This window comes from Cynoglossus semilaevis, chromosome 4, assembly GCF_000523025.1.
Source record: "Cynoglossus semilaevis isolate Cse_v1.0 chromosome 4, Cse_v1.0, whole genome shotgun sequence".
NCBI classification, from domain to species: Eukaryota; Metazoa; Chordata; class Actinopteri; order Pleuronectiformes; family Cynoglossidae; genus Cynoglossus; species Cynoglossus semilaevis.
The window spans coordinates 4,177,292-4,204,169 of NC_024310.1; the positions used below are offsets into that span (position 1 = coordinate 4,177,292).

Here is a 26,878-nt window from a genome sequence, read left to right on the forward strand (position 1 = left end):
CCCTCCCCCTCCCTCCATCCCACCATTCTACACCTTAGCTCACTCATTTCTCTCCCCATGTTTATAGTCTCTCCACTTCTATCTCCATCTTTCAGGCTCATTTTCCCTCAATGTTTCATAAAGACTTTCTCCTCAGTGCCTCCCTCTCTGTGCACGCCCGTCACACAACTCAGGCCCGGCATCTACACAATTTTGTTTGTCGATCAATATTGCATGAGGAAGCGTTTTCTTCTTTTAATAGTTACATAAATCAATGGGAAACTAAATAACCTGGACGTAAGGCCGCGTCACACTCTGTCAAATGTATGTAAATCACTGGAATCACTCCCTCAGTCAGTGGTCTGTTGTCTGTGGTCTGTTGTCTGTGGAGCAGACAGTTGTATTCTTTAGATTCTGGAGATAATTCTGTTCTTACAGTAAGAGTTGTCATTTGTGTTTCAGTAGTTTTCTTCCTTAAAGTTAATAAAAAAAAGAAAAAAAGGAATGGAATATAAAATAACTTATGCCTCAAAACTTTTTGACCACCTCAAACTGCTATTTTTTATTTTTTATCAGCTGGTCTACTGAACGATCTGTCAAATCTATTTTTTTAGCCTCAAAAAATACATTAAAACACGCACCTTTTAGGTCGACATGCTTTTTATTTAAGAGTAAACAGGAATCAATTACCACTTTCCTCTTCTCTGGGGCTCAGCTCGTATGATATTGACACAGTCGACACAGTACAGTGAAACTCCACGTATTTAAAACAAGGACTATAGTAGCTATAGCTTTAGCATGTTACAGTAGAACCTTTCATGTGTTATTTTGCCTTCCTTTACACATTGTGTGTCATTTTGATCCTCATATACATGTGCAACCATTAATACAAAATAAAATAAAAACATTAAAAATTCCCTTTAGAAGCTATTTTAACTAGTTAGCATTTAGCCTTTACCAGTCTTTCACCATTTCTTATTTCCTCTCATTTTTTTTTTACAACTCAGTCTATATATTTTGGTGATTCTAATTGGAGATGCTGTCTAGAGATGCTAACAAAATCAGTAGCATTTAATTATAATCCAAATGTTAGAGAAAAACTTAGTGAAATCAGTAGCATTTAATTATAATCCAAGTCCAAATGTTAGAGAAAAACTTAGTCAGTTTGAATGTTCAAACTTCTGGAAGCTGTCATGACTGAAGTCAGAGTGTAATGGTAAAAATGTGAGGCTGTTTGTGTGGATGATGGAGAGGCAGCGCCGAGCTTAAAGGGTGGTGCCTTTTTTTTTTTTTGGGCTGAGGTCTGCCAACCTGAAAATTATTGCTACGCACTGTATGCAGCTTCAGCCTCCACCCCCAATCCACAGGCATGGAACCAGAACCCCTGCTTTAATGCAGTCTAGTAGTGGCACATTACTATGACCTCAGTGTGGAGTTAACTCCTTCCTGTGTGTGTGCTAACGTAAACTCAACGCTGTTGGCACCATAATAGTTTACTTTATGGCTGAACAGTTGTTCCGAGATGCATGAAATTGTGCAAGTGTACCCAATAAAGTGGACGGTGAAGAGAAATCTGCAGTTTCATATAAACACTCGGACATTACTGGAGAAATTTGAAATGTTTTTACACAGTTGTTGGGCTGAGAACTGAGGGGAAATAGATGTTGATTCAACAGGAATTAGATGTTTTAACAGGATGTAGATTATTTTTCTAAAACAAATATTTAAAGCAAAACAAACCTTCAAATCAGTTTATGCATCAGAGTGGAAGGAAAGAAAGAGAACATTTGAATAAACTCAGTGTAGTATCGCTGCTTTAATTAGTTAATTAGTTTTAGTTTTGACAAGTCAGAACGTGAAATATGTTTGTGGTCAGTTAACGTCTGTAGTCTCACCCTAGAGAGAAAATAGTTTAAAATGGATCATCGTAATTTGTCAAATTGTTTTTAACGTTAAAATACTGCATGTTTTAGTCCTGGCACTGAGCTGTTACAGTAAACAAACAAAACAAAAGTTCAGTTTTCATTTAGAATAAAATGGTTGACCTTAAAAAAAGAAATTTCTGTATCTCTGTTTGCAGGTTCATCCACAAGGGTGAAGTAGCAAAACTTTATCACGTGTTCAAAGAGAAAACCAAAGGTGGCAAATAAATCGGAGTTCAATTTGTAGATAAAATCCAGGCAGTGACAAAGCAGTTTGAAAGAGCGCTGGCTTCGATGGTCTGTTTTCACTGTAACTTTAAATAAAAACACATGTAAACAAAACCCAGGACAGAAAACAGAAAAGTTCAGAAAAAAAAGAGATTAAGTTTAATAGATAACACAAGTATTCACCAGTTATGAATGAATTAGTCGATGGAACTTCATCAACTAATTTTTTAAATGCAGCATTCCCAAACACCCCAACTTCTGTTTTTTGTTGAAACTCTTGAATTTAGAGTTGATGAGAGATCTGTGAGAATATTAAATATTAATGTTGTTCTCTCTAACATTTTAAAAGTTTTAAACACATTATTTATGAGACTATAGTGGACACCCGTGAACCCGTGATTAGTTCGATGTCATAAACTGATACAATGAACGATTTCCCAGCCTGGATGGACATCTTTCCCAGAGCTTTTTTTTTATTCCATCTTCCTCCCACCACCTCTGCCTGCTGTGAAGGAAAACCTAGCTGTGTAAACACACACATGTGATGAGATTCCAGATGTGTGGATACAGGTTTAATCATTCAAGTCCTGAAATTCTCCGTACGTGCTGTTCACTGAAGTGTTCACTGAACACTAAAATTCCTCCTTAATTGGACGACACCTACAGTATCAGGCGCTGTGTTTGTAAGAAGTGACAGCGATCTTGTCCCTTCCCGTGGAATAAGTTACAGCTAATGAGCATTACAACTGTTGTGGTGCCGGGGCACAAAGAGAATTTTCCTGAGAATGACTGCTGCTTAACTGGACCTTGATAGAATGAGTGTTAATCGCTGCGTCTGTCATGCTGATGCTCCGAGGCGAGATTAAAGTGTGGTGTAAACGCAAAGTCAGGAAAGCCCCTAAAAAGACTCTCCGTCTCACTCTGGCTGACAGCTGGGGGGCACGTGCCAACCACGAGGCGTATCTGTTATCACAGAAATTTATCTCCCAGCCTTCCCGGATTAGTGAACTGCACCAATGACCCATTGCCAGCTATTAGCCATTTTATGTTGTACAGTCTCTAGGAATGTAGGACAGACGGGAGATATCTTTGCTGCAGGAATCAAGCAGCATTGTTAAGAATAACGTCTGTCGCCCGAAGGAATGACTTGTCATCTGCAGAGAGTTCAGGTTCTGTGGCTGTCACTCCCCTTTTTTTCAAGTTGGAAAAGCCTGTTTGTTTGAAGATCACTTGACTGTGCTGAATCAATTAAGTCGACCGTGGCTAATCCAAGAAGAGTGTGAGGAATTGATTTGGGAACGCGGCCAAGTGATGGGCTTGAAAGTGGCATTGTTTATCTTACATGTGCCGGGCCTTGATGTGCTGAGTATGATGTAGCTCTCAGAACAGGACCAGAGATAGGAGGGAGAGACACGACAGTCATCCCTATGGCAAGTCAGACTTTAAGAAAAAAAAAAAAAAGTCTTAGAGTTGGCTTCATACCTAAGTACTTATTTAGATTTTTTAATTCACAGCTGTGTAAATCCTGTAAATATTTATTTCAATGAGAACAATGTTATAATATATGTATATAATATTACACAGACTAATTGACTAAACAATATACAAAAATATGTGTCTCAAAATAAGGGTTATGTCATGGGAAAGAGACCAAACGGTAATACACTGTGACAGTAGCTGTCTCTTAGTTACAGTGAAGTAAAAATTACATTTCAAAATGTTTAATGATACAATGTTTCCTTATACAAATTGTTTAATGCTACGAATATTAGCAATGACTTTTTAGCATCACAATGTGTTTTCTAATTTGTGCCAATGTGTCCGTTAAGTTGTAGATTTATTACATGAGTTCACATCATCAATTGGTACAAAACCTGCTTAAATCTAACCAACTTAAGTATCATCATAAACTACTACAAACTCTGTTGGCCTAGCTCCAAATCAGTTTGACAACAAGTATTGTTTTTGTTGTTATTTTCAGTAGTAATAGTAGTAGGAGTAGTAGGAGTAGTAGTAATATTATTTTGTGGGATTAGTAAAAACAAACTTCTCCTTTAATTCTATTCCCCAAACTCTGCCCAGTCCGTCGGCTTTTCTCTGCTTTGCCCTCATCAACATGAGCATCACTTACCTCGACATCACTCCACGTGGAGGACCATCACTTCACACACAGATTGGTGTAATTGTTTCAACTTTGCTCTGTCGCTGACAGGATACTGTTCCAGTCAATGAGAGCCTCCTCCAGTGGAGGGTTGTGGCCATTAGCATGCCTTAAATTGATTTATGTCACTAAGTACTTATCGTAATTATCTTGTACCTGTGAGCGCAGACTATTTTATTTTGGAAAAGTCGCTGCTTGTTGGTTACCTTTTCCTCACTTCCTGTCTAAGAACAGAAACTTGCTGAAGGTTAAATAACTAAACTTTTACTTACCCAATGACTGACAGGTAGAAATTATGACTAATCCTATTGTTAATATGAAAATGAATTACAGAACAGTTTGCAGTGTGGTCACAAGGACACCATATTTTGAAGCAAAATAAAATATGTAAAAATATCCAAATGACATCCAATGTGTTAAATATAAATTGTTTATAATGTATAATAATTGGTGTCTACAAAGGCAATCAAAGTCTGTAATAGTAATTCCCGAGGGTTCTTTGATTTGATTGGCAGATTCACTGGCGACAGGTGTGGATGTTAAGATTGAGTAATAAAGGAGAGTCCGTCAGGGGCTGAGAAACAGAGGTCAGAGGTCACCACTGTTCTGAAAATCATCTGTTAATTATAAACAGTGTTTATTGTTTCATATCAAGTAAACAAAATGATCAAGTGACTTTGAAAAAGCTTTGGCCGACAGTTATCTTCAAGGCAGCGTTTCAATATCCAACAGCTGCGTTGAATCGTAGCCTCATCAGCTGCTAATTATTTCATGAAAAGACAAAGCTGACCAGCAATTTTGTTTAGCATTGAGTTGAAGTTTGAATCTGTGTGCAAAAAACAATAATAAATATTAATAATAAATGGTATGTAAAAAAAACAGTTAAGAAAAGACTTTAGCGCTTCATCAGAAAAAAAAGAACTTAACTCTACAGTTTAAACGCTAACTCATCTTTTCTTGAAGTCATATTGACAATACATTTTGTATATTACTAATATATATATATATTCACTTATAAACACAGCAGCTGAATGGCGAGTGGTGCCGAGTGAGAGTGGTTACGGCGGCTCGTTGTTCGTCTGAGGTAAAGACAGCAACAATTTGAAAAAAGTGGTGGAAAAAAAGTGCCAGTCCTGCCGAAATACACTGAAAATTACTACTGTACAATAGAGGAAATTGTAGTTTAGACAAAGCCCGAGAAAAATGAGCATTCTGTCAATAAAGGGAGTGGTAATTACGGCAGAAAGAGGCAACTATCGCATCTAATCCTCCATCTCTAACCGACTGCCAAAACCATCTGAAACATGCGCACACGTGCACGCACGCACACACACGCGCGGCTTCTGTGGCTGTAATAACAGTTTATGGAGCAACATTGTACAGCCACATAATAGCCATGTTATAATTTGCTCTAACAACTCTAATTATGCCTCTTATTGATTCAGGCACACGTTTTAATAGGAGCAGCCACACCTCTGGTGTTACCAGCCATTGAAGGTGTTCAATGGTGAACATTTGAGGCTTCTCGTCCTCTCCATCGCACGTGGTTGTGTCCCTGACAGTGTAATTCGCCGACCAATTCTGAGGCCACTGTAAACAACACACAACAACAGTTATTTTAGCACTCAGGGACGTTGTTCTCCTCACGCCCTCCTCCACTCCTCCCCACCTCCTGTCCACAAAGGAGACAGGCAGTGAGGCGAAAACAAAAGGTAAAAGAAAAGCAAGGGTTTTTTTTTTTTTTTTTTTTTTGACTGTGCCAAAGTGGGTCAATCTCAGTGTTTTCACTGACAACTCACCTCATTTTGTCTCTAATTGCTTTGCTGGGTTTTAGAGTCGAGGTCATGTGAGAGGAGAATTTGTCGACGCACGTCTCTCCTGTCACCACGCAGTCGTTCCTCTTCTGTCTGCCGTGCTCTCTTGAGCCTCCTGTGGTCGATTTGAATCAGAACATGCAACCAATATTTTGCTCTCAAGGTTGTTCTTCATTCATAAAATACAAACCAATACAAAACGGGTGTTTTTATTTATTTATTTCGAGTTTGCTGTAATTAAGAAATGTACACAAACAGGTTTTTATCTATTTATTTATTTATTTTGAGTTTGCTGTAATTAAGAAATTTACACAATGTGGTTTTATCACCACATGGTTCAAAGAAAAATGATTGAGTAAAATGTTTTAGTTGAAAAAAAAAAAGAATTGAGTTCAGCTGGATTCTTCACACCTGTTCAACGGCTCAGTTCTGGACGGCTGCTGTCTTTTCCTTTAACTTTAAATGTTGATGAGTGCACTGCATGTATTTTCTTAAAATATTACATTATCTTTTAGGTTTTAAGTTATAAAATATTGCTGACTGCAATAATTTTTTTTTCTGTCAGTCTGTTTCTTCTGCCTGTCATTGGCTCAGACCGGCTGTTTTTCACAGGCCTGATGATCCCCTTTAAACTGGAACAAAAAAAGAATGAGCAGAGATAAAACATAGGACACCCGTAATGTGTTTTGTTCGTTTTTTTGTCAGCTACTTATAATCAAATGTTTGTCATTGGTGATGATTTTAATAATGTGGTGAACACAGTATGCACCTTTAACTGAGGTAAAATCCCTCGTCCTCCTGTTTCTTGGTTTCTGCAGCTCCTGTTGCTGCAACAGCTGACAATGTGCTTCATCAGCAACGAAGAGTCCAGTTTTAAAATACAAAACCTTTGGCAGCTTTTCACAAGCACTGAGGCTTCTTTCTGTGCTAACAATTTTATTAGCAAAATCCATACCACATGCTATGTTTGCTTTGACACCCCCCCCCCCCCATCTCCCAGATGTCCGTGTCAGATTTGAGATGAAAGAGGTCAAAGGGTGTGTAGTTCAAACTGTGCATTGAAATATAGGATTGTGTAGATATAAATACATGTATGTGTGTATTTATATATGTATGTATATATGTATACACACATTTGTTTATGCATATATAAATTGTACATATTTGGTGTCTTGCACAATTTTATTAAATTACTAAACACAGTAATAGTTGATTCAAAGAATTAAATGTTTTTTTCTGAATTTCTCCCAGGGTCAAATTGCCAAGATTTACTCTAAAATCTTGTTAACAAGTCACATTTTGACAAATGGCTGCATTTCTTGACTTTTTGCACAGCCGCCTTTGTTTCCCTCTGGTCACAGAGCCGTGAGATTGTTTTAGCAGTGGTGAGGTGTTGTTACTCCCTCCCCTCCCACTGGGTGGGAGCTTACCCAATAAATGCCAGCCAGCTCAGGTGTGAAGTGTGGATTTGGCATGTGCTGGCTAGCTAAAAGCCTGCTGTGTGTCTGTGTGTGCTTGTGTGTTTATCAACATGCGTGCGTATTTGTGTTTTCCGTGGCAGTGTGCCTTGACAAGTTGGTGGTGTTTTTTTGTTGTTTTTTTCTGTGCGCAGAGGTGTTGGAGGTCAGCAACGCCATGTGGAGGACATAAGGAAAGAGAGGAGAAAGAACAGTTAGCTTATGTTTGTTTGGGACACAGAACGATGGTGGTCAACTAGACAACACACACACACACACACACACACACACAGATACACAGGTTAGCATCGTTAAGGACTGGTGTGTCAAACACCTTTTCACTGAAGGCAAAATGGCATCATGGGTGCTCTTAAAGGGCCGGATGTAACTGGGAGAGAATATAAATGAAAGTACTGCATGGCATGTTGATGAACAAGTGGTTATTTTTTGAAAGTTACAAATATTTTAAGTCCCTTGTGCACTGTCAAAACAGAAGCCAAAAACAAGTTGCAGAACGCAGTCACATAACAAAATGAATATGAATTTTTGAATGAGAATTTGGTATGCATATGCACTGATGAACATGATAATACTCAGTAGTACTCTATATTTACGTACTCTATGTTTATGATAAACTATACTTCTTATACGACCAGTTAATGCCTTACTATGTTTATGATAAACTATACTTCTTATATGACCAGTTAATGCCTAACCTAGTTACCGGTTTATTTTTTAAAGGCTGCATATAATTTTCTGCCACAGCAAAAATCAATCTTTCAAAACCCCCAGCCTTTTTATTTTGTGAGTATTTCACCCAGACATAATGTCTTCTCACACGATGTGCCCACATGTATAGCTAGACCAGGAAAACACACATACACATATGCACACCCAGACTGGACCACAGGCAGAGACAGGAGCCCCTGTTTAATTTTCAGCCTCCCTGTGAAGTTTACAGTAGGTGCCAACTAGGACTAGTGACACTCGGACACGGTTGCCAGGCGAGAGGATCAGAAGCAGCAGTGCTGAGTTGCCACGTGCACACATCACAGCGTGACACAGGCCACTGTGACACTCAGAGACATGACCCCATGCCTGAAACACACCTCCAAAATGTTCGGGGAGGGAGCGAGTACTGCACTGAGGCATGCCAAGATATGACAGGACAGGGTGGAGATGATGCTGATCACAGGACAAAAGTCGGAAACAGACAATAAAATGTACACCTTCATATCATTGTCAGGTTTTCTTTTCATTTTCCTGATCATTTTGATTAACAGAGCATGACATTTCTAAAATGTAGGTATACTTCAATAAGGCTAGTACAGATACAGATACCATTGTTACCCCTGCTGAGAGAGAGCAGCGGGGTATCACATGGACAATTTTGCCCTTACTGTTTTATCTAGACAATAATATTCTTTTGCTGACCTGGTGACCAAAATGACTCCTTAACCACATACTGTATGTCCAACTCACTGTCACTTCATTTTTCTTTTTTTTTTTAGTAAACAGAAAGCAAACAAAAACATGAAAGTCAATGAAAGCATGTACATGAAAATATAACATATCTCAAATCTATATGTGCGTTATTGCTAAACTTTGACCAGCAGGGGGCTCAGCATGAACATGACAGTCTTTCAGTCTGCCTTTCATCACTCCTCCCTCCCTCCTCCTCCCCCCTCACACACACATCCATCTTTAATCCCTCCGCCCCCCTTGAACTTTATCACCTATTAACTGCAGACCAAATAAATCCCACATGAAAAAAGCAAGAGGTTGGCTATATATAACACATATTCATTTACATTAGCCCCGACACACACACACACACACACGCATACACAACACACTTACAGAAAATCCCTTTCAGTCTATAGCCAGTGGGCTGGCACGTAGATGCCCTTGCTGTATGATTTGATGGGGCAGAAAACCGTTATTTCCCACTACAGGCTTTTCAAATTGAGTCTTATCCACCATCGAGGTTCGCTCTCCCTGCGACACCCAGCACTCTCCCATTTGCCCCGCTCCCTCCACCTCCCGTTCCCTCTCTCACTCTCTCTATCTCAGACGTGTCAGCCTTCCTTTCTGGGACAGACTTCCCATCGACAAACCTCCTCCACTGTTTTACATCTCAAACTCTTCGGCCTGACTGTGCTGCCGTTAGTCAGTGCTGAGTTAGTCAGAGACTTTGGGAAGGTGTCGACTGATGGATCGTTTAAGGTGATGTAAGTTGCCCCGTGAGGTCAGCTGTGAGAGGCCAGAGAGGACGGCTGGCGATGACTATCCTCACATGGTCACTGCAGGAGGGCACCATGGTTGTGGGGTGCTTTGAGTACCTAGGTATATTTTGATTATTAGAGAAACCAGATGACCCCCAGCTGAAACAGTGTGTGCAGTGCCTTTGTTTGGCTTGTGACCCCATATTGACCTCACTTTTTTTAACTTGATTAACATACAGTTGTTTAAGATTGATTGAAAATATTTTCATCAGTAAAATTCTTTATCAAGTATTAGACATTTCAGGCGACCCGAAAATAGGGTCACAATCCGCGGGTTGAAAAAAAAAATGGTGTAGTGTGATGTGTATTCTCACCTAGTGGACGTTATCGGTATGACCGTATGTAGGTTTCTATGACTTGTCATAGCATGTTCTCTTTCTCTTTTCCTATGACTTGTCATAGCATGTTCTCTTTATCTTTTCCAAAACTAAAAGAAAAAAAAAACACAAAACAATTCAATAATCACAGGTTAACTGTGTAACTTTCAGAAAGAAATCAACCCACATTTGCTACATATATTTCGTTTGTTAGTTTGTTAGAAATGTCAGTAAATTAAACACAGGTCGGCCATAGTGTAGGATGACCTGTGTGTGTGTGTGTGTGTGTGTCCTCTGTACCTGGTGATGTTCCAGCCAAAAAAGCAGCTGCTACGTTGGTGTGTGTCTCACCTGTGCACATGTGTCTTTTTACCTTCACTTCTGCTCACTTTATTGCATATTTTTAACGCTTCTTCAACTCTGCTTTTACTTTTTCGTTAATGTACAATATTTATTAGGGATATCAAATCAGAAATGACAAGGAGGAGAGGAGAAGTGCTTAGGACTGGCAATAAAGTAATGAGGTTTTTTTTACATTGTCTTCGGCAATCCTCCTCTTCCCATTACTCCCCTCTCCTTAAATCATTTAGACAAGTCTGGGCAGCAAGGAGCTGGAATCAAATTCCGTGTGCCACCACATCTCTGACCTGAATCTCACTGGGAGCTGCAGCACCAGCTCAGAGCGTCGGAGATAGGGAGAAAGTGTAGAAAGAATAAAAAGAGTCGTAGAGAGAGAGGGAGACGGGAATGGAAGGGGGGGTGGGGGAGTCTTTGTATATGACAGATGACAAAAGAAAAAAAATTAAGAAGAAATTTTGGTAAAAAAAAGACATCACAATTTGTAACATTTGAATTATCTGAAAATCCAAACATGTTGATAAACTGGTGAAATGCCCACTAGTGGCCAACACGCAAACAATTATTTTTTATAATTTTTTTTTCATTTATTTATGTATTGATTATTCCAGCATGAACTACAAGACAGTTTTTTTACTTTGTTAAAACATTTTTAGTGAAACATACGTGCACTAAATTATCAGATGTTGTTAAAACCCCCTGAACAACTGAATAATTGCCCTCCTTCACCAGCTCATCTACACCTGGACCAGTTTTACCACCTGACCGTGTGAACTTAAGCCTTTTCTGTTCTCGATCGGCCGCAGCTGTGTGTGGACTGTGTTCAAAATGAGAAGAATTTTTCTTATCTTCACACTGGACGACAGTGAGTGATGCGCTGTCATTTTCAGCACCTGTGTGGTAAACAGTGACATTTGCTACTTCAGGCATGCAGGGGGCGCTCCTTTGTTTTTACAGATTGTCAACATAGACTAGTTGTCCAGTTGTTTGTAGTATTTTGGCTGGATACAGGGATCCTGGTCTCCTTGTCTGAGGCTGGATGACTTGGCTGCCAGGTCTTGATTTAGTGCAGGTTGTGTCAAAGTACTCAGCACTGATGCACTGATAAATGTGACTTCATGTCTGGGAAATTAGCAGAATGTTTGACAACAGGTTTGAAACAGCACAGTTGGATGGTTTTGTTTCAACTCCTCCCTGAATAAACTAAGTTATCAGTGTCAAAAAGGTATTTTTCTAAGCTAATATGTCTCTAATAATTACTACTATGGCACTTGTGCTACTATGTGCATTTGAAAAATCAGACTGTGCAGCATTTGCTGTCAGATTTGTCTTGGCATTTGTAAATCCAGTAGTTCATAGCCATAAGTTTATAGAGTTTAGAGCCATAAATCCTTAATTTCCCCATCTATCTATCAATCTAACATATTTTAAATCCCTGTACTGTAAAAACTTCTCCACTTCTTTTTTTCTTTGGCGACGACTTTTATGGTTAGTTTCCCCTGTTGGTATTTTTAAAGTGAATATTTCAGTTGAATGCAGAGTCAGTTCAACCATCTCCAACCACTGTGATTTCCCCTCTAACTAATTCTTCTTTCACCTTTTGTGTCTAAAACACCACCACCCAGAGTTCTACTGCAAAGGGCACCTTTATAACAACCTATATGTATATTTTATGCAATTGTGGCCATGATTTATGTACAATATGCACAAAATGGTTTGATTTACATAAATTACTGTTTCACTTCATGACTGCAAAATGTATTTCCCTGCAGGACAGCTGTATATTTTAAATGTCAGGCACTTTTTAGCTCCTGTTTCACCCGCTCTGTCCTTGATCAACCCACTCTCAGCCAGCGTGTGGGGCTGCTGTTTGGTTCCTCACTGGTTTATCAACCGAGTGGTTGAAGGCTTGGCCTTACAACAAGAACATCAGCAGTTCAATTCCTAGTGATAACCAATGGAAGAACGTGACCAAGCTGCATAGAGGGTTTGCATGCCTGTGTGTGCATGGCTGTTTGTCTCTACATTTGGTCCAGTGATGGACTGGTACACACCGCTGGTTGCTTTTATACTTCATCTTAAAATACGTGCTTTTATTAAAAACGACCAGGATCAAAACTATCAGACAGGTTTAGTTAAAACACTGTTTTTCACATTTAGTTTACCTGGAAAACTATGTTATGATCTTAGCTGTTAGCCGGTCCTAAATGTTGTGAATTCACCTGGTGTTTAATGTTTAAACCCCATGTTCATTTCACCTGTGAATATTTTAATACATTTTAGAAGAGGCTTTTAATGTTTAATATTAAGTCAAATACCTGATTTAAATAGTTGATCATTTCAATACTGTACAATACACTAATGCTAATTATTATTTCTGTTTTTTGTTTTTTTTTCTTTGATCATATAAATAGTCAAACTTGGTTGGAGGTTAGTATCAGTTCTAGTCATGTATATTATGGTTGTGACTGTATTTCATAGTACATAAATTGTGTAGGTGTGTGTGTGTGTCTGTCAATGTGTTCATTCAAATGAGGGTGTTATCTCCTTACCCAGCATGCTCAGGGCCTTGTCTTGCTACCCTATGATCTCTATCTCCCGCCCTGCCGTCTCCTTCAGCCCTCCCTCTTCCCTCATTCAAAGTCAACCCCTCACCCCTCCTCACCCCTTCTTCTTCCACCCTCCCTTCCTTCACCCCCTTGTCTCTGAAGCCATTTTCCACACATCCCAAATAGACGTGTCTATTTTACATGTTTAAAAAGTAGCGTCAGGCTGGAGAAGTTCAGTGGTGTTAGAAAGACGGTCCATCAGGAAGACCTCACCAATCTGAGAGGATTAGGTCAGAGTGTGAGTCATGTCATGTCTCCTCGAATACAGTATTTAAAGATAAAACTAAATAAAGTAAATTAAGCGTTAGAATACTTAGAGCTTTTTTGTCACTTTGCTCTTATTAACACTGATTATTGGTGAACTAGTTGACTAGGTAACAATACCTTGGACATGGGTTCACTTGTTTCTGGAAGAATTGTGATTTCTGGAATAACTTCCTTTGGACCGTGTTTTTAATCATCTTAATGGTGTTAATTTGATTGGATGTCATGACACTTGTGTTCAGCCAACTGATTGGTTGGTGTTCTGTCCTGGCTATACCCTTTATTTTACTGCTTGATCAGATCTGATCAAGCAGTTGTACTAGTACTTGTATCCTTGTATAAATAAAGGATAGATTGACACGAACAAAACCTGTTGTATCTAAAATGTTCATATTGAGTGAAGTATTTCATTAGAATATAGTGTATGAGAAAATATTGGCATGCAACATGCGTGTACGAAGTATACAATGTCCATGGCAAGTTTCACTAATTCTCCAATCATTCTTCTGACCCAGACTGCCGTCTCTGTTCACAGGTGACTGTGGAGAGTGCAGTACTACTGAATTGATGGTTTACCGTAAAATAAGATAAAAAAAAAAACAGACCGACAGTACAGACAGTACACTGTGTTTGAAAATATAGTGAGGCCACTGAAGCGCTTCACATACAGTATGAAGGATGGTATAAAGGTAATACAGCCAGAGACCGCTATATACTGTAGTTTTGATTCCCCTGACCAGGTGTGTGTCTGTACACGTGTGTGTGTGAGTGTGTGTGTGTAAGTCAGGCTATGAATTTTATTACAGCTCTAAAATAGACTCTGGCCCCAAAGCACAGGCCTCAACACATCTTCAATTTCAAAACGATGGAGAGAAAAAAAGAGAGAAAAAGAGAGATGGATAGAGGGAGAGAGGGGGGGAGGCAAAGGGTGGTTGGGGGAATGACAGGGAAAGAGAGAGAGAGAGAGAGAGAGAGAAAGGAAGAAACAGAAGGAAAGAGAGAGAATGACCAAAACAACAGCAGTGGCAGAGAAACATGAGTGAGCTGATCCAATCTGGAGGAACCTTACAAACGTTTGCATCAGGCTCCCTGTACAGAAGGACAGGTTGGTGGGAGGACGTCAGGGGACGAGAGGGAAAGAAGTGTGGCATGGTTGGACAGGCTGTGGAGAAGAAGTGTCCCTGATTCTCTCTCTGTCTCTCTCTCTCTCCTCTCTCTTACTTACACTAACACACGTTTATCCCTATTTCTCTCCTTTTCTGTTTTTGATTTTTCAAACTAGTCAAAAGATTTAATTGTTTACAAGTTTAGACCAAAATAAAAATGTCAAGAGTTACAAAAATGTTGACAAAATAGCAACTATTGAGTCTTAAACAAATAATGTGTGTATACATTGATACACACATATATATTTACATATATATTTATGTATATATATATTTACATATATGTATGTATATATATATATACATATTTACATATATGTTTATGTATATATATATATTTACATATATATGTATGTGTATATATTTACGTATATATTTATGTGTGTATATATATTTACATTGATAATACTAGTGCTCAATATGCTATAAAAATTTCAACTATCCTTGAATACTTGATGTTCCTTAAGTCCCCCCCCCCCCATCCCAATTCTGGTCAACTAGTCTCAGAGAAAGGAGCGTCCAAGTGCAGTCCTAACCCTTTATCTTTACTGAGCAGAAAGACATTGCCAGCATCTCTGTCTGAGCAAGGCTTGGAGGGAGTTGAAGTCTGTGTGCAAAGTGTGTGTGTGTGTGTGGGAGTGTGTGTGTGTTTGTGTGTGTCCTGGTATGTGTCTGTGCATCTGTGTATATGTGTGTGTCTGCAAGGCAAGTGGGGAGGGGTACAGCATACAGAAGAATTACTGTTATCTCCTAGGCAGAAAAGAGGAAAGGGGACAGATAAGAAACTGCTGCAGCCGAGAGAAAGGGAGAGAGGAAGAAGGTGGGAGACAGAGGGAGAGAGTGGGAGAGGGAGAGAGAGAGAGAGAGCACAGATTTGTGACACGCCGTGTCGTCTGGACCACACTGTTGTGAATTAGAAAGATATTCAGAGTAAGCCAGACTCGTAATCTCTCTCCCTCTTTCTCTCTCTCTCTCTCTGTCTCTCCCTCACACCCTCACTCCCTCACTCCCTCTCTCTCGACCCCCCACTCCCTCCCCCCCTTTCTCTTCTCTGTCTTTTAAACCAAAGGTCTGCACTCCTGATAGTGGCATTGTGCGTGGCACACTGTATAGAAAGCTCATCAGTGCCGGGCGCCTATTGGGGTGTTATCAGACCCAGTAAGGTAACTGCACGCTTATAGACTACACCTTGAGTGGTTCCTATACTGGGCATAAATTAAAATGCAGCCACAGAGAGGAATGTAAGGGTGGAGGCACCGAGCGAGGGCATTCTTGTAAATGACAGTCGGTGTGATTACACACAGAATTAAGTCGGGCTACTGACTTGGAGCGAGCACAGTGCCCTCAGCCCAGTGAGGTCTGGTTGACCTGCAGATGTAAGGTCTGGGTTTTGTTCATCTGACTTGATGAGAATTCATTAGTACGGTTTAACGGGCTGAAAGTTCTGGTAAAGTTAACGAAATGTTAGGGTTTCACTGAGTGATGTCATAACAAACATGGGAAATGAATCCAGACATATATGGCTTATAATATCGGTCAGCCAGTATTATTAGGCTGATATTAGCATAATTATCTCATATCGGTAAGATCGTTATCGGTTTTTCCTTCGATAATGGAAATCTGATAACTCCATGTCTGGGTTTTGCCAAATTTGTTGGAATCGCATGTAGGGTCCTGAGACATACCTCAGTTTTGGGGGCAAACGGCTGCATATATCAGTATCAGTTGATATTGGAATCAGAACTTAAGTGTTTGGACAATATCGCTATCTCAGATATCGGTAAAAAGTTCATATAAAGTTAATATATATTGAGATGTTCTGTGTAGGTAGACCACTTTGGCCTGATAATTTGAATAGCACCTCCCAAGCCAGAAAAGTCTGGTTGTGTCTACCTGACCTTTGGTTTATCGTCACAGCAGCTATTGGTCCACTGACTTGTCATGTCCATGTCTTGTTCCTTCGCCTGAGAAGTTGAGACTCTGGCTGAAAAAAAAAAGGTAAATGCAGCTAATGTTGAAACAAACCAACCAAAAAGAAAAAGCTTAAAGTCCCTCCCATCATCTCAGACAGATATTCACACACTGATTCATACTGTAGTTGACTTTTTTTAACGGGTGCACATGCGTGCGCGCGTACGTGTGTATTGACGAGATGAATAGTGTACGTCTGCTGATAGGCCTTTCTATTTCCCTCCCTCTTCTTTCTCTCTGCGTCTCCCTCACTCCCCCCTTGTACTCTCTCCCCTGTCAGGTCTTGCTTGTCCCTTTTGCCACCACAATAGAGACTGTGCATTCATTTGCATCATGCAATTGGATCTCGGCAGCGCTGTGTTGTGGCCAGACAAGTGTAGCATTACAGTGGAACAAGTTACTGTGGGGGAAGGTTAATACAGACAATAACAGAGGCAGATAAAGGGAATTGGGCTCCTGTTTTTCAAACCTCTTATCAGCCCCGGTTGGAGAATTCAGTCCCCTGTTTTGAATGAAGGGATGCGGGGCATCATTAAAGGGCCAGCTCTGCCAGGCGCACTTCTGTCATGTACCTACAAGACTGCTGTTTGTTTAGTGACATTTTCACAGATGGAGGTGGGAGGGGAGGGTGAAGATAGTGGGTGATGAGTGTGAGAGTGACCAGAGTCCTGTCCAGGCCGTTGCTCTCACAAAACCGATCATGTTTTTCTCCCAATTGATATTTTAGAGAGACGAAAGCTTGAATATGTAACACATACATGCTATTTCTTTTTAAAATACACACCCTGACCCAGGTTTTTTTAGGTGTTCAGCCTCTCTGAGGGTAAACACCAGACATTTTCCAGCAGTCATTTGGAACTAAAGTTGTTCTTTACTTAACTGCTTAGATAGTGGTCAGATAAAATGACCTGCATAGACTTGAATAAAAGCCTCCATGACAATCAACATTTTAATATAGACAGATTATATATTATATAATAAAAACATAAAAATGTAAAAATAAAAACATTTTCAAAGCTCATACCCAACAGCCTATGGGCAAATTAATAATTCTAAGGTATGAAGGCTGGCTGTGGATGAGTGAGTGGAGTGGATCATCTGTTCACCTGCAGGTCAATGGCCTGATCCCCGGCCCCTTTCATCTATATGCTGATGTACACTTGGAGAAGACATTTAACCCAAAATTGTTCCTGATGGATGTCCAACACACATGTACTTGTGCAGGTGTGGGGAATCCTGTAGAAAATTACACAGCTTAGCTGGACAGAAGTGCTGCATGAAAGGCTGTAAAGTGTTCTGAAAAACACGGGTAAAAAAATCACTATTCCATATATAATGATAATACATTGTGCATTCATAGCAATTTCCACAAAAGACAAATAAATCATTACAAACAAATGCTAAAAAAAAATAGGCTAATGCTAATTAAAAGCACAACTGGGCAAAAAAAACGTGGCAGAAAAAGAATAATAATTGATCTAAGTGCAGCTCTACTGCCTCCTCTGGACTGGTCTCCCACTGCATGCTTTGCAATGTTTTCACCAACTCATTTCCCCCGGTGATTTCATGACCAACATGGGGAATGAGAAGTAGTGGTTCCAAGGCTCTCAAGTTGGCTCTGTGCTTTACTCCATCCATAAATATAATGCTTAAAATGACAAATAAAATCAGAATTCAAACTCAAATAAACATCACAGTATGTCAATGGACAGCATCAAGATTCTTTTCTAGACGGGGGTCTTAATGGACAGCATCAAGATTCTTTTCTAGTACGGGGGTCTTTATATATATATATAGTGTATATTTGCAATGCAGCACATTAGAATAACATTGGACTTAGTTGTCAATTTGGCGAGCAAGAGAGAGAGGAAATAGAAAAGAGGACAGAGGGAGGTAGTGATGTAAGAAGCAGTGTGTCAATGAACTGTGTGTGTGTGTGTGGGGACGTTTCATAATCATCTCTGTCTCTCTTGTCAAGTGGTTCCTGTCGCGGGTGCATTTGAAATATTTGACAATTATCCCGCCCAAGTTGATGAGTTTTTTTTTTTTCTTCTTCCCAGAAACCTTTACTCCCGACACTTGCTCACGCGCACTTAAATAAATAAATATCAAGAGAGACGCGCCATCCCTCATTCACTTGCAACATTTTAAGGGAGCGGCAGTTAAATACTACACAACCTATTGTGAGACTGTCACCATTATGCGAGAGATCAGGGAGAATTATGGGCCCATCGTTAATGTAAATGTGGCTCTTCAGGCCCACTCATCTGCCTGGCTGCAGTCAGAGCAGTCAATATATGTGATATGAAGAAGGTTGTGTTCCTTTTCATCCTGGTCGTTTATGTCAAGGTTTAACCACGGCACTCTCTTTGTACTGCCGTTCATTTGTCATTTTAATCTGCCATCTGTGACCTCTGTTGATCAGTAGATCGCTTCTATCGTACGGACTTTGCAGAATGGCTGCTGTGCGGAGTCTACTTTTACCCAGAAAGTAGCGGTAAAATTAAGAATCTGGAATATACTGTGTATTTTAATATATTTCCACTTTATAAACTCTCACTACAACAGTCTTCTAATGTGGCTGATACTGCAGTGATGCTCACACTCAGAGATGAGGTGTGTGAATAGAGCAGGTGGTATGAATCTGCATATCATGAATGGAAAAGTCAAGCCATATATTTTCTAACAAAGGAGCACTTGCTTTTAGAAAAGTGAGTTTCACAGATTGCTCTTTTCCTCCACAATATTCTACTATGTATGTGTGTATATATATGTGTGTACATATATATATGATACATTTATTTTCTGATATATTGAGGACAAATTCTCAAGAAGTATATTGAGGACAAATTCTCAAAAAGTAGACGAGAGAAATAGAGAGAGAGAGAGAGAGAGCAGCTCTCATGAATCTTTAACCAGACAATTACCTGTAACGCAGTATTGGGCAAACAGAGGAAATGCATTTAATAATAAAACCTTAGAAAAAACAATACACTTATACAATGTTAAGCCAAAGGCGTAGAAAAAACAATACACTTATACAATGTAAAGCCAAAGGCGATTATTGTTATCATTATTATTAATAATATTATTACATTCAAATAATCATGCAGATTTATTTTTGCAGTATTTCTTTAGATTCTATGTTTAATACTGTCCTTTTCCTTTAGACTTGTACTTTATTGTAGAGGTGCCCACTAGAAAGTTACTAGAAAAAATGACAAATGACACACAAGTAAACCTGAATGAGGTTTGGATTTAGTGATGATCATCATCATCGCTCTAGTCTTTTTCAAATTAATTCTAGTTGTTGTAAGTATTGCGTATTTTTTGTAGCCTCATGTGCACATTCTGTCTGGTGCGTATCATAACGACACTCATTACAGTTTTTTTATTTTATTGAATGCTCTTTGGAACATCTTTTCTATTTTATTTCTCAGGCTCCTTTCAACTCTGCTTAACATAACCTTATTCATGTTGGCTGACCCTGGTAAATACATAAATCACCCGCAAAGTATCTTTGTTCCTGAATGTGACGTCCTGATGTGAGCGAGGAGAAATAGAAGCTGCATGCTCACACAGAGCCAGCCCAGACAGTGAAGACAGATTTCCCCTGATTAGTTTTGTAAATCAAAAACCAATACATATACCATCCAGGATTTAATTTGTTTTATATTCCTTGGTTACATTTTTCGCTGAACACATTTGGAAGATTTAGAACGTATTTGTGCCTGCTGCTACCCACCATTATATGCTTCAATTCATACATCTATTTGTGCGGTCATAAAACAGGCATTGACTACCCATGTAAATTGTGTTCCCTACAATAAATTATATGCATACTTGCAAAAATACATAACTGCTGTCGGTTTCTCTGCTCCATGTCACCGGCATACTAATAGCAGCGTGCTAGGAGGCCAATGATGCCATTTCCATTATTTTTCCATTTAGCCATAATTTTTCGGAGGAAGTTAAGAGTTGGTGAAATTGCTTCCCTCTGCTTTTCTTGTGCCTGATTACCAGCAGCCTTGCTCCTTGTTTCACAGGCTTGCTCTCCATCTCCTGCTCTCCACTCCTTCTCTCCTCATTCAGCCTCTAAGGCACGTGGGGCTTGTTTTTATCCTAGTAAGGGGATTGAAAATGCCAGTGACCTGAACTAGCCTTTGGTTCAGCGCGCCATTTCTCAAGCTGCAGATGCTACGAGCTCAGGGGTCACAGGTGAAGTTACCCCACTGTGAAAATGGACACCTATAGAGAAGGAACTACAGTAAACCTGTCCTAAGACTCAGTGTTACCGGGTTGATTATATGTCAAGATATTTAAATAAAAATAACACATCATCTCTTCAATGAAAGAACAATGATGTGAGTATTACATATATAAAATAAGATGGCAAAAATGTATTTTAATTCTGCGTAGTATTTGTAAATTCAGTATTTTTTTATTCTGTCCTAAATAGTTAGATAAGAGATTTTTTTAATTTTTCTTTTCATTTTGTCCATCTTAAAAGCTTATGAGCTTCTTCTGTGTACCACTAGAGGGAGCCAAAGTACCACATGTGGTACACGTACCATAGTTTGAGAACCACTGCCTTAGATAATTTATTTCCACATAGGAAGGGCAGTATCATCGTTGTGAATGGAGGAGGATACAGGGAGGCAGATATAAGTTGTTTTTACAATCACACAGAGAACAACACAAAAATATACAAAAACACAAACAGTAAGAGAGGAAAAAGAGAGGGGGGGATAGAGAGAGAGCCCCTAAAACATTCAAACTGCAAATTTTGCGCATGTCTTTATGATATTCTAAATAAACAGCACCCCAGCAATACGTATGGATCTCTCTCTCCCTCTCTCTCTTCCCCCTCTTTCTCCCACCATCCCTCTCTCTCTCACCCTTACAATCATAGTCTCACATTAAATATTAATTCATATGTGGCTGCTGTGACTCCAATCAGAGGAGAGTTGACATACAGGGGGACGCTGGCCGCTCCATCTGGGTAAACACTGAGAAGATTGTCCACAACCTTCTGTCCCATACCTCACACACACACACACACACACACACTCACAGCTGGATCTGAACCATTCCCAGTTCCATTGTTCCAAAAATCCTCTAATTTTGAACAAATCTTAGGTTGAACTTCTCAATTTTTTCGCCATTTATTACATTTAATATGTAATAATCACAGGATGAAGGTGTCGCAGAGTTCAATTTTTTTTATCATATGATAGAAATTGTTGCACTGAGTCATTGTTTCTAGGAGGTAAAAAAAGGTGATTGTTGTTCTTTCACTTTTTCACCTTCAACACTCTCTGTTCCGTGTTTCTTTTCACACTTTTGTATGTGAGAAACAAAACGCTGCTGTGATGCCACAGGGGGCAGCAGAGGTACACATGTTATATCGGCAGCATGTTTGTTCATTGTTAAAAGTAGGGCTGTTTTCTTCGTCCATTTCCATTAAAGCTAGAAAGACTGACAGCAGGACAGATAAAAAAGAAAAGCAGACAGAAGGACAGACTTAGAGCAGGGCAGAAACAGACAAACAAACAAACAAACTTAGTTGATGTAACTTGAGGTAAACAAGCAATCGACTCACTCCAAAATAGCACACCCACAAGACTCTAAAACAAAAAGAAATCAATGTTTGAGAAGTCAACAAAATGCGAAGGAGACAAACAAGGAAAGAAAACAAAGAGTGAAGACAACGTACTGTCAGCAGAAAAGAGATTACGCTTCTCTAATGATGAAGAAACGGTGAAATATCAGCACTGAGGTGTAAAAAACAGTTTAAATATTTATCACCTACCGTTTTTGTCTGTCGGACGCACACACACACATTTTGATTTTTTTTAAAGCTGTAGAAAAAAAACAAAAACACACACTTGTTGAAAATAGCCAATTTAACATGTTGATGAATCAATCTCTCTGGCGTCTTCAACATCGTCCCTAAGTTTTATTTTCATGTTGTTTTGATCCGATCATCACATTTTTATCCAAACTTAGATAGAAACCTGTTTGCAACAGATTGCGATTTTTTTCCCAAACCTTCGACAGCATTCGCAGGGACAAAAGACGTGACTTCAGTACTTAGACGAGACAGGAAGTAGGTTGTGACCTGGTGCGAAGGGTGATACAGATAGAGCCACGTGGAACATACCCACGAATCATGACCGAGGTTTGGCATGAGATTGCCCAATGTGTTATGTGTTATTGGAACCTCCTACACCCCGATGGCGTAATCAATGATGATCTGAAGAGCAACACCCCTAGACAAACTAGCTGCAATTCAGCTTTGTTATAACCCCTAGACAAACTAGCTGCAATTCAGTTATCCTTAAAGACAAATATTTTTTTAGTTTCTTTCATATTTTCTACAGTCCACCAACCCTACAGCAGCCTGGTGCAGGCAGTGGTGGTCAGGCAGGGCCTGTGTTTGGCTGACTTTGGTTTGCTGCAATCAATCTTCCCGTGTATTACTAATGGGAGTGATCTCTTAGTCCTGTTTTTCTACGAAAAATATTCCATGCCTTATCTGAAGCCGATAGGAAACCGACGCAGTCTGAAGATAATCAGGTGAAGATAATCGAGCTACTATCTTCACATGTGACAAGATACTCTTTAAAAGTCATACATAATGTGCTATTGTTTAATATCCAGCTCAGCACTAGAGGTGCTGCTGCGGCACACCGCACAATTGTCTGGGGCATTTCCCATGCTGTGTGGGGCAGGTACTGTAAAAAGTACACACTGATGTTTCACGTACTGTAAAACTGAACCGGGACCTTGTGAAAAAAATACATCAGTTGTTCTTCCGGTTTGGTCTAATTTCCCTGAAGAAATATTTTTTATCTCAAATGTGTCTTTTTTTTTATTGAAATGTTATGGAGCGACATATTTTCATATTTATAGACTGTGCTTTAACACCGACTTCCAGAAATCCCTCCAGTTTTCCGACTCACAGGTTGGAATCCCGTCAACATCTATCCTGATCAACTCCCTTTTCCCAACGTTCATTCATTCTTTTCCTTTTTCATCCTTCACTTCCCTTTCTTTCCTGCCCTCCTCCTCTGATGCTCACCTCTCCGTCCCACTCCATCCCACACATCACTCCCACATGCTCACCACGATGTAGAGGAGTAGAGGCTTTTTCCCTTCACCGTGATGGACTGGGATTGGCTCCCACCGTCACAGTGTGTGATTGCGACCTCTGGTTGACCTACCCCGGGATATATGGCGTCCTCGGGTTATCTACATAATGCATAGAGGGAAGAGTTGAAGGAAGCCATCCCAGAACAAGGGAGGGTGTGAGGAGTCGGGAGGTGGGAGGGGGGGAGGGAGGAGTCTGGATAAGAAGATAATGTGGGCGACATGAATTTGGTCATGGATGGACATGACTGTTGGCCAGATGACAGTCTGGTTGTACAATGTGTGGAAGTTGTCACGGATGGAGCCCCGCCCCCTCTTTTTTGATAGACATTAATTGACCATTTTTACCTATTTTCAGTCCAGTTTAGTCCAACGTGTTTGGTGAAAATTCATTTTTCCTGTAACTTGCAATTGTTTCATTCATATTTTTCAGTGTTTTGTAACAAACTTTTCCTTTACATTAGAGAAAGTGGCAAAAACTAATAATAATAACAAACAAACATTTTTCAGTAGTTATGACATAACGTGATGGTTCAATTGGAGGGAGAAAAAAAATAGGAAATTCACCTCTAATAATACCTAAATACGTGAAACATCACACCGGTGACTGTGCTGAAGTAGAGCAAGAATTATTTGTACGCCGAGCCCTAAATGTGCCAGATAGACGCCTCAGGTCGTTGATCATCTTCAAACATTACACAATGATGCATAATCCCTCCCTATAATACCCTCCATATAATCATCATGACAACTGGCAGCTCCGCGCACAAATAAAAAACAACTTGGAAAGCCTGATTAAAAAAACAGGAGCATTTAAGAAGTGTTCTATTATGGCACAGTTACTTTCCCTTTTTTTTTTTTTTAATTTTTTTATGATCGCAAACGATCAATTATCCAGATGGCGAGAGATGTGGAGGGACGGCTGGCCACAAACACACACACATACACACATGCACATTTACACAGTCAGAGATGAACAAAGATACATAAATTTAAACGCAGCAAACCTACCCAGTGTCACACAGCAGCGTGCCTGAACACACACCCACACAGTCATAAACATCTGTTGTGTTGCACATGCAGGTATCCCGCCATGCTGCCTATAGCAGCAGCAAGTGCACAGATGAGGCCTGCAGCTGCTCGATGGGTCCCAGTGAGAGAGGAGCACCGCTGTGATGGATAAGGTGGGAATCTTCTAATTGACAGTTTGTGGTTGGAAACAGATGGTTTATTTGCCGGCATTTATCACGTCTTTATGGCTAACAGAAGATAGCATCACTGTAAAAGAAGAGAGATCTTATTCAAGCATGTTACAAGTGTTACAGTGTAACTGTAACACTGCAGCTGAAGGTGTGTTCAGTCTGATCTGGTTGGAGTTTGGGGGTCACATTTAACCAAAAGTTTGGTTAAATGTGACAATTTTTTTAATTGTGAAAATTTTCTCTTGACCAAAGATAATATTTCACAAAAGTTTCTCTACTCTGTCCTTTCAGTGCACAGCTGATTTTTACCCTGAAATATATGATCTTCATGACAAACAGTAGCCCCAGTAGTTTAGCTTTCACCCACTTCCTGTTGTTTGCTGTATTCTCTGCTCGGTTTCACTTTTTAAATAGGTAAAAAAAAAGTCTGTTTTTGAACCTTTCTGACCGTCTGCTCGGTTTCACTTTTTAAATAGGTTGAAAATGGTAAAGTCTGTCTTTGAACCTTTCTGACCTTGTTTGGTGTTGGAGATTTTCCACTTTTATACAATGTGTGAGTTTAGGATTTCAGCCCAACATGTACTATTTAATTGCGGTTTTTATTGGTTTTCTTTAAAGGTAGATATTGAGGTTGAAGTCACAGCGAAACACTGAAAACAGAAGGACATTTATATACGTGTTAAAATGAGTTAGGGTTAGAGTTAGGTCTGTGAAACTGTTGGTTGTTGCTGCTTTTGTTGGGTGAAAGTGAATTTTTTATACAAAAATCTGCAAAATGGACAAATTGAAAAATATATAAATACTATATATATAAAGATAGAGAGAGAGGCCCATGTATAGTCATATACTGTATTTATATTATATCAAAAAGACAAATACAGCAGTGACTGTGTTGTGTGTGAAGATGTGTATTTTTTAGTAGATGGTTGTGCAACACACAGGCAAATACGTGAATGTGTATTTCGTTATACATATGTGTGTGTGTATGCAGATCATCTCGTACAGTCACCTGTAGGGCTGCGTGTCAGTGTGTGTGTGCTGTGTTTTGGGCGGTCGGCGTGTATCCATCAGCGTTCGTACCTCCTGGAGTTTTCATTATGTCTATGACTGTTTTATGAAATGGAGGTCATATCAAGTGTCATCTCCTCCAACGATACCTCATCCAAAATGCATCGTTTTCCCACACATGGCACAAGCATGATGTTTTTGGCAATGGGAAAAAAAAGAATCTCAGGTGACGAGCAGCATTACTGCTGCTGCTAAAAGTTAAACCACAGTGAAGAACAGGCAACAGAGAGATTGAGACAGATTATCAGCAAATACACTGTTTTTTTTCCAATGGTCATGTGAACCTCATCAACTCAAATATAATAATATATATAAGTATTTTACAAACCGTGAGTGTGAAAATACCCAGGTGATGTACTGCTAATACTCACTGAGGTCAGCGGTGTGTAAACATTGAGCTGTACTAATCTCCATTTTGTCAGAAAAGTCAAACCATATATTTCTTAATAAAGGAGCACTGGCTTTTTGAAATGTGAATTCCTCAGTAAGTTACTGCTGATCACCAAAATACACATAAATAAATATTTTAAATATTACTAGAAGCAAAGTTGTGGCCTGTTACCAGTTGACGTTTTACTCCTCGATGCCCATGTAAAAATTCATAAGTGATGTTTCATTCACTTTCTCGGTGGAATGACTTTGTCCATCATTTATGTGGAGCAGTTAATCAGGAAACCCGGATCGGGGGGGATGGTGGAGGGGAGATGGGACGGGGGGTTTAAGGTGTGATATCCCTGTTATGTATGATTACACGCCTCATTCAGGGCCGCACAGAACAATGACTGGGATCTCAGCATCCTGTCCAGGTCTTTCCTTTCAGCGTTTCTGTGGGAACTGGAACATGTGCAGCGTGGTCTGGGGCCACGGCGCCCCCACCCCCCATCTGAAGTGTTATATCAAGAGGTCCACTTTTGGACCCTCGCTGG

At 39.7% G+C, this 26,878-nt stretch overlaps 1 long non-coding RNA gene across 2 annotated transcripts in view; it reads left to right on the forward strand.

Moving 5' to 3' along the window:
- The window catches only part of LOC103377736 (uncharacterized), an 85,651-nt gene extending 60,784 nt beyond the window's left edge, over nt 1-24,867 (forward strand). Inside the window, exon 4 of one of the 2 annotated variants that reach the window (XR_003049597.1) lies at nt 24,766-24,867. This is a non-coding gene — a long non-coding RNA (uncharacterized LOC103377736). Of the gene's footprint in view, nt 1-7,716; nt 8,225-24,765 lie in introns of those variants that run through there. The other variant, XR_003049596.1, reaches the window with a different exon arrangement.
- Nucleotides 24,868-26,878: the final 2,011 nt, after the last annotated feature.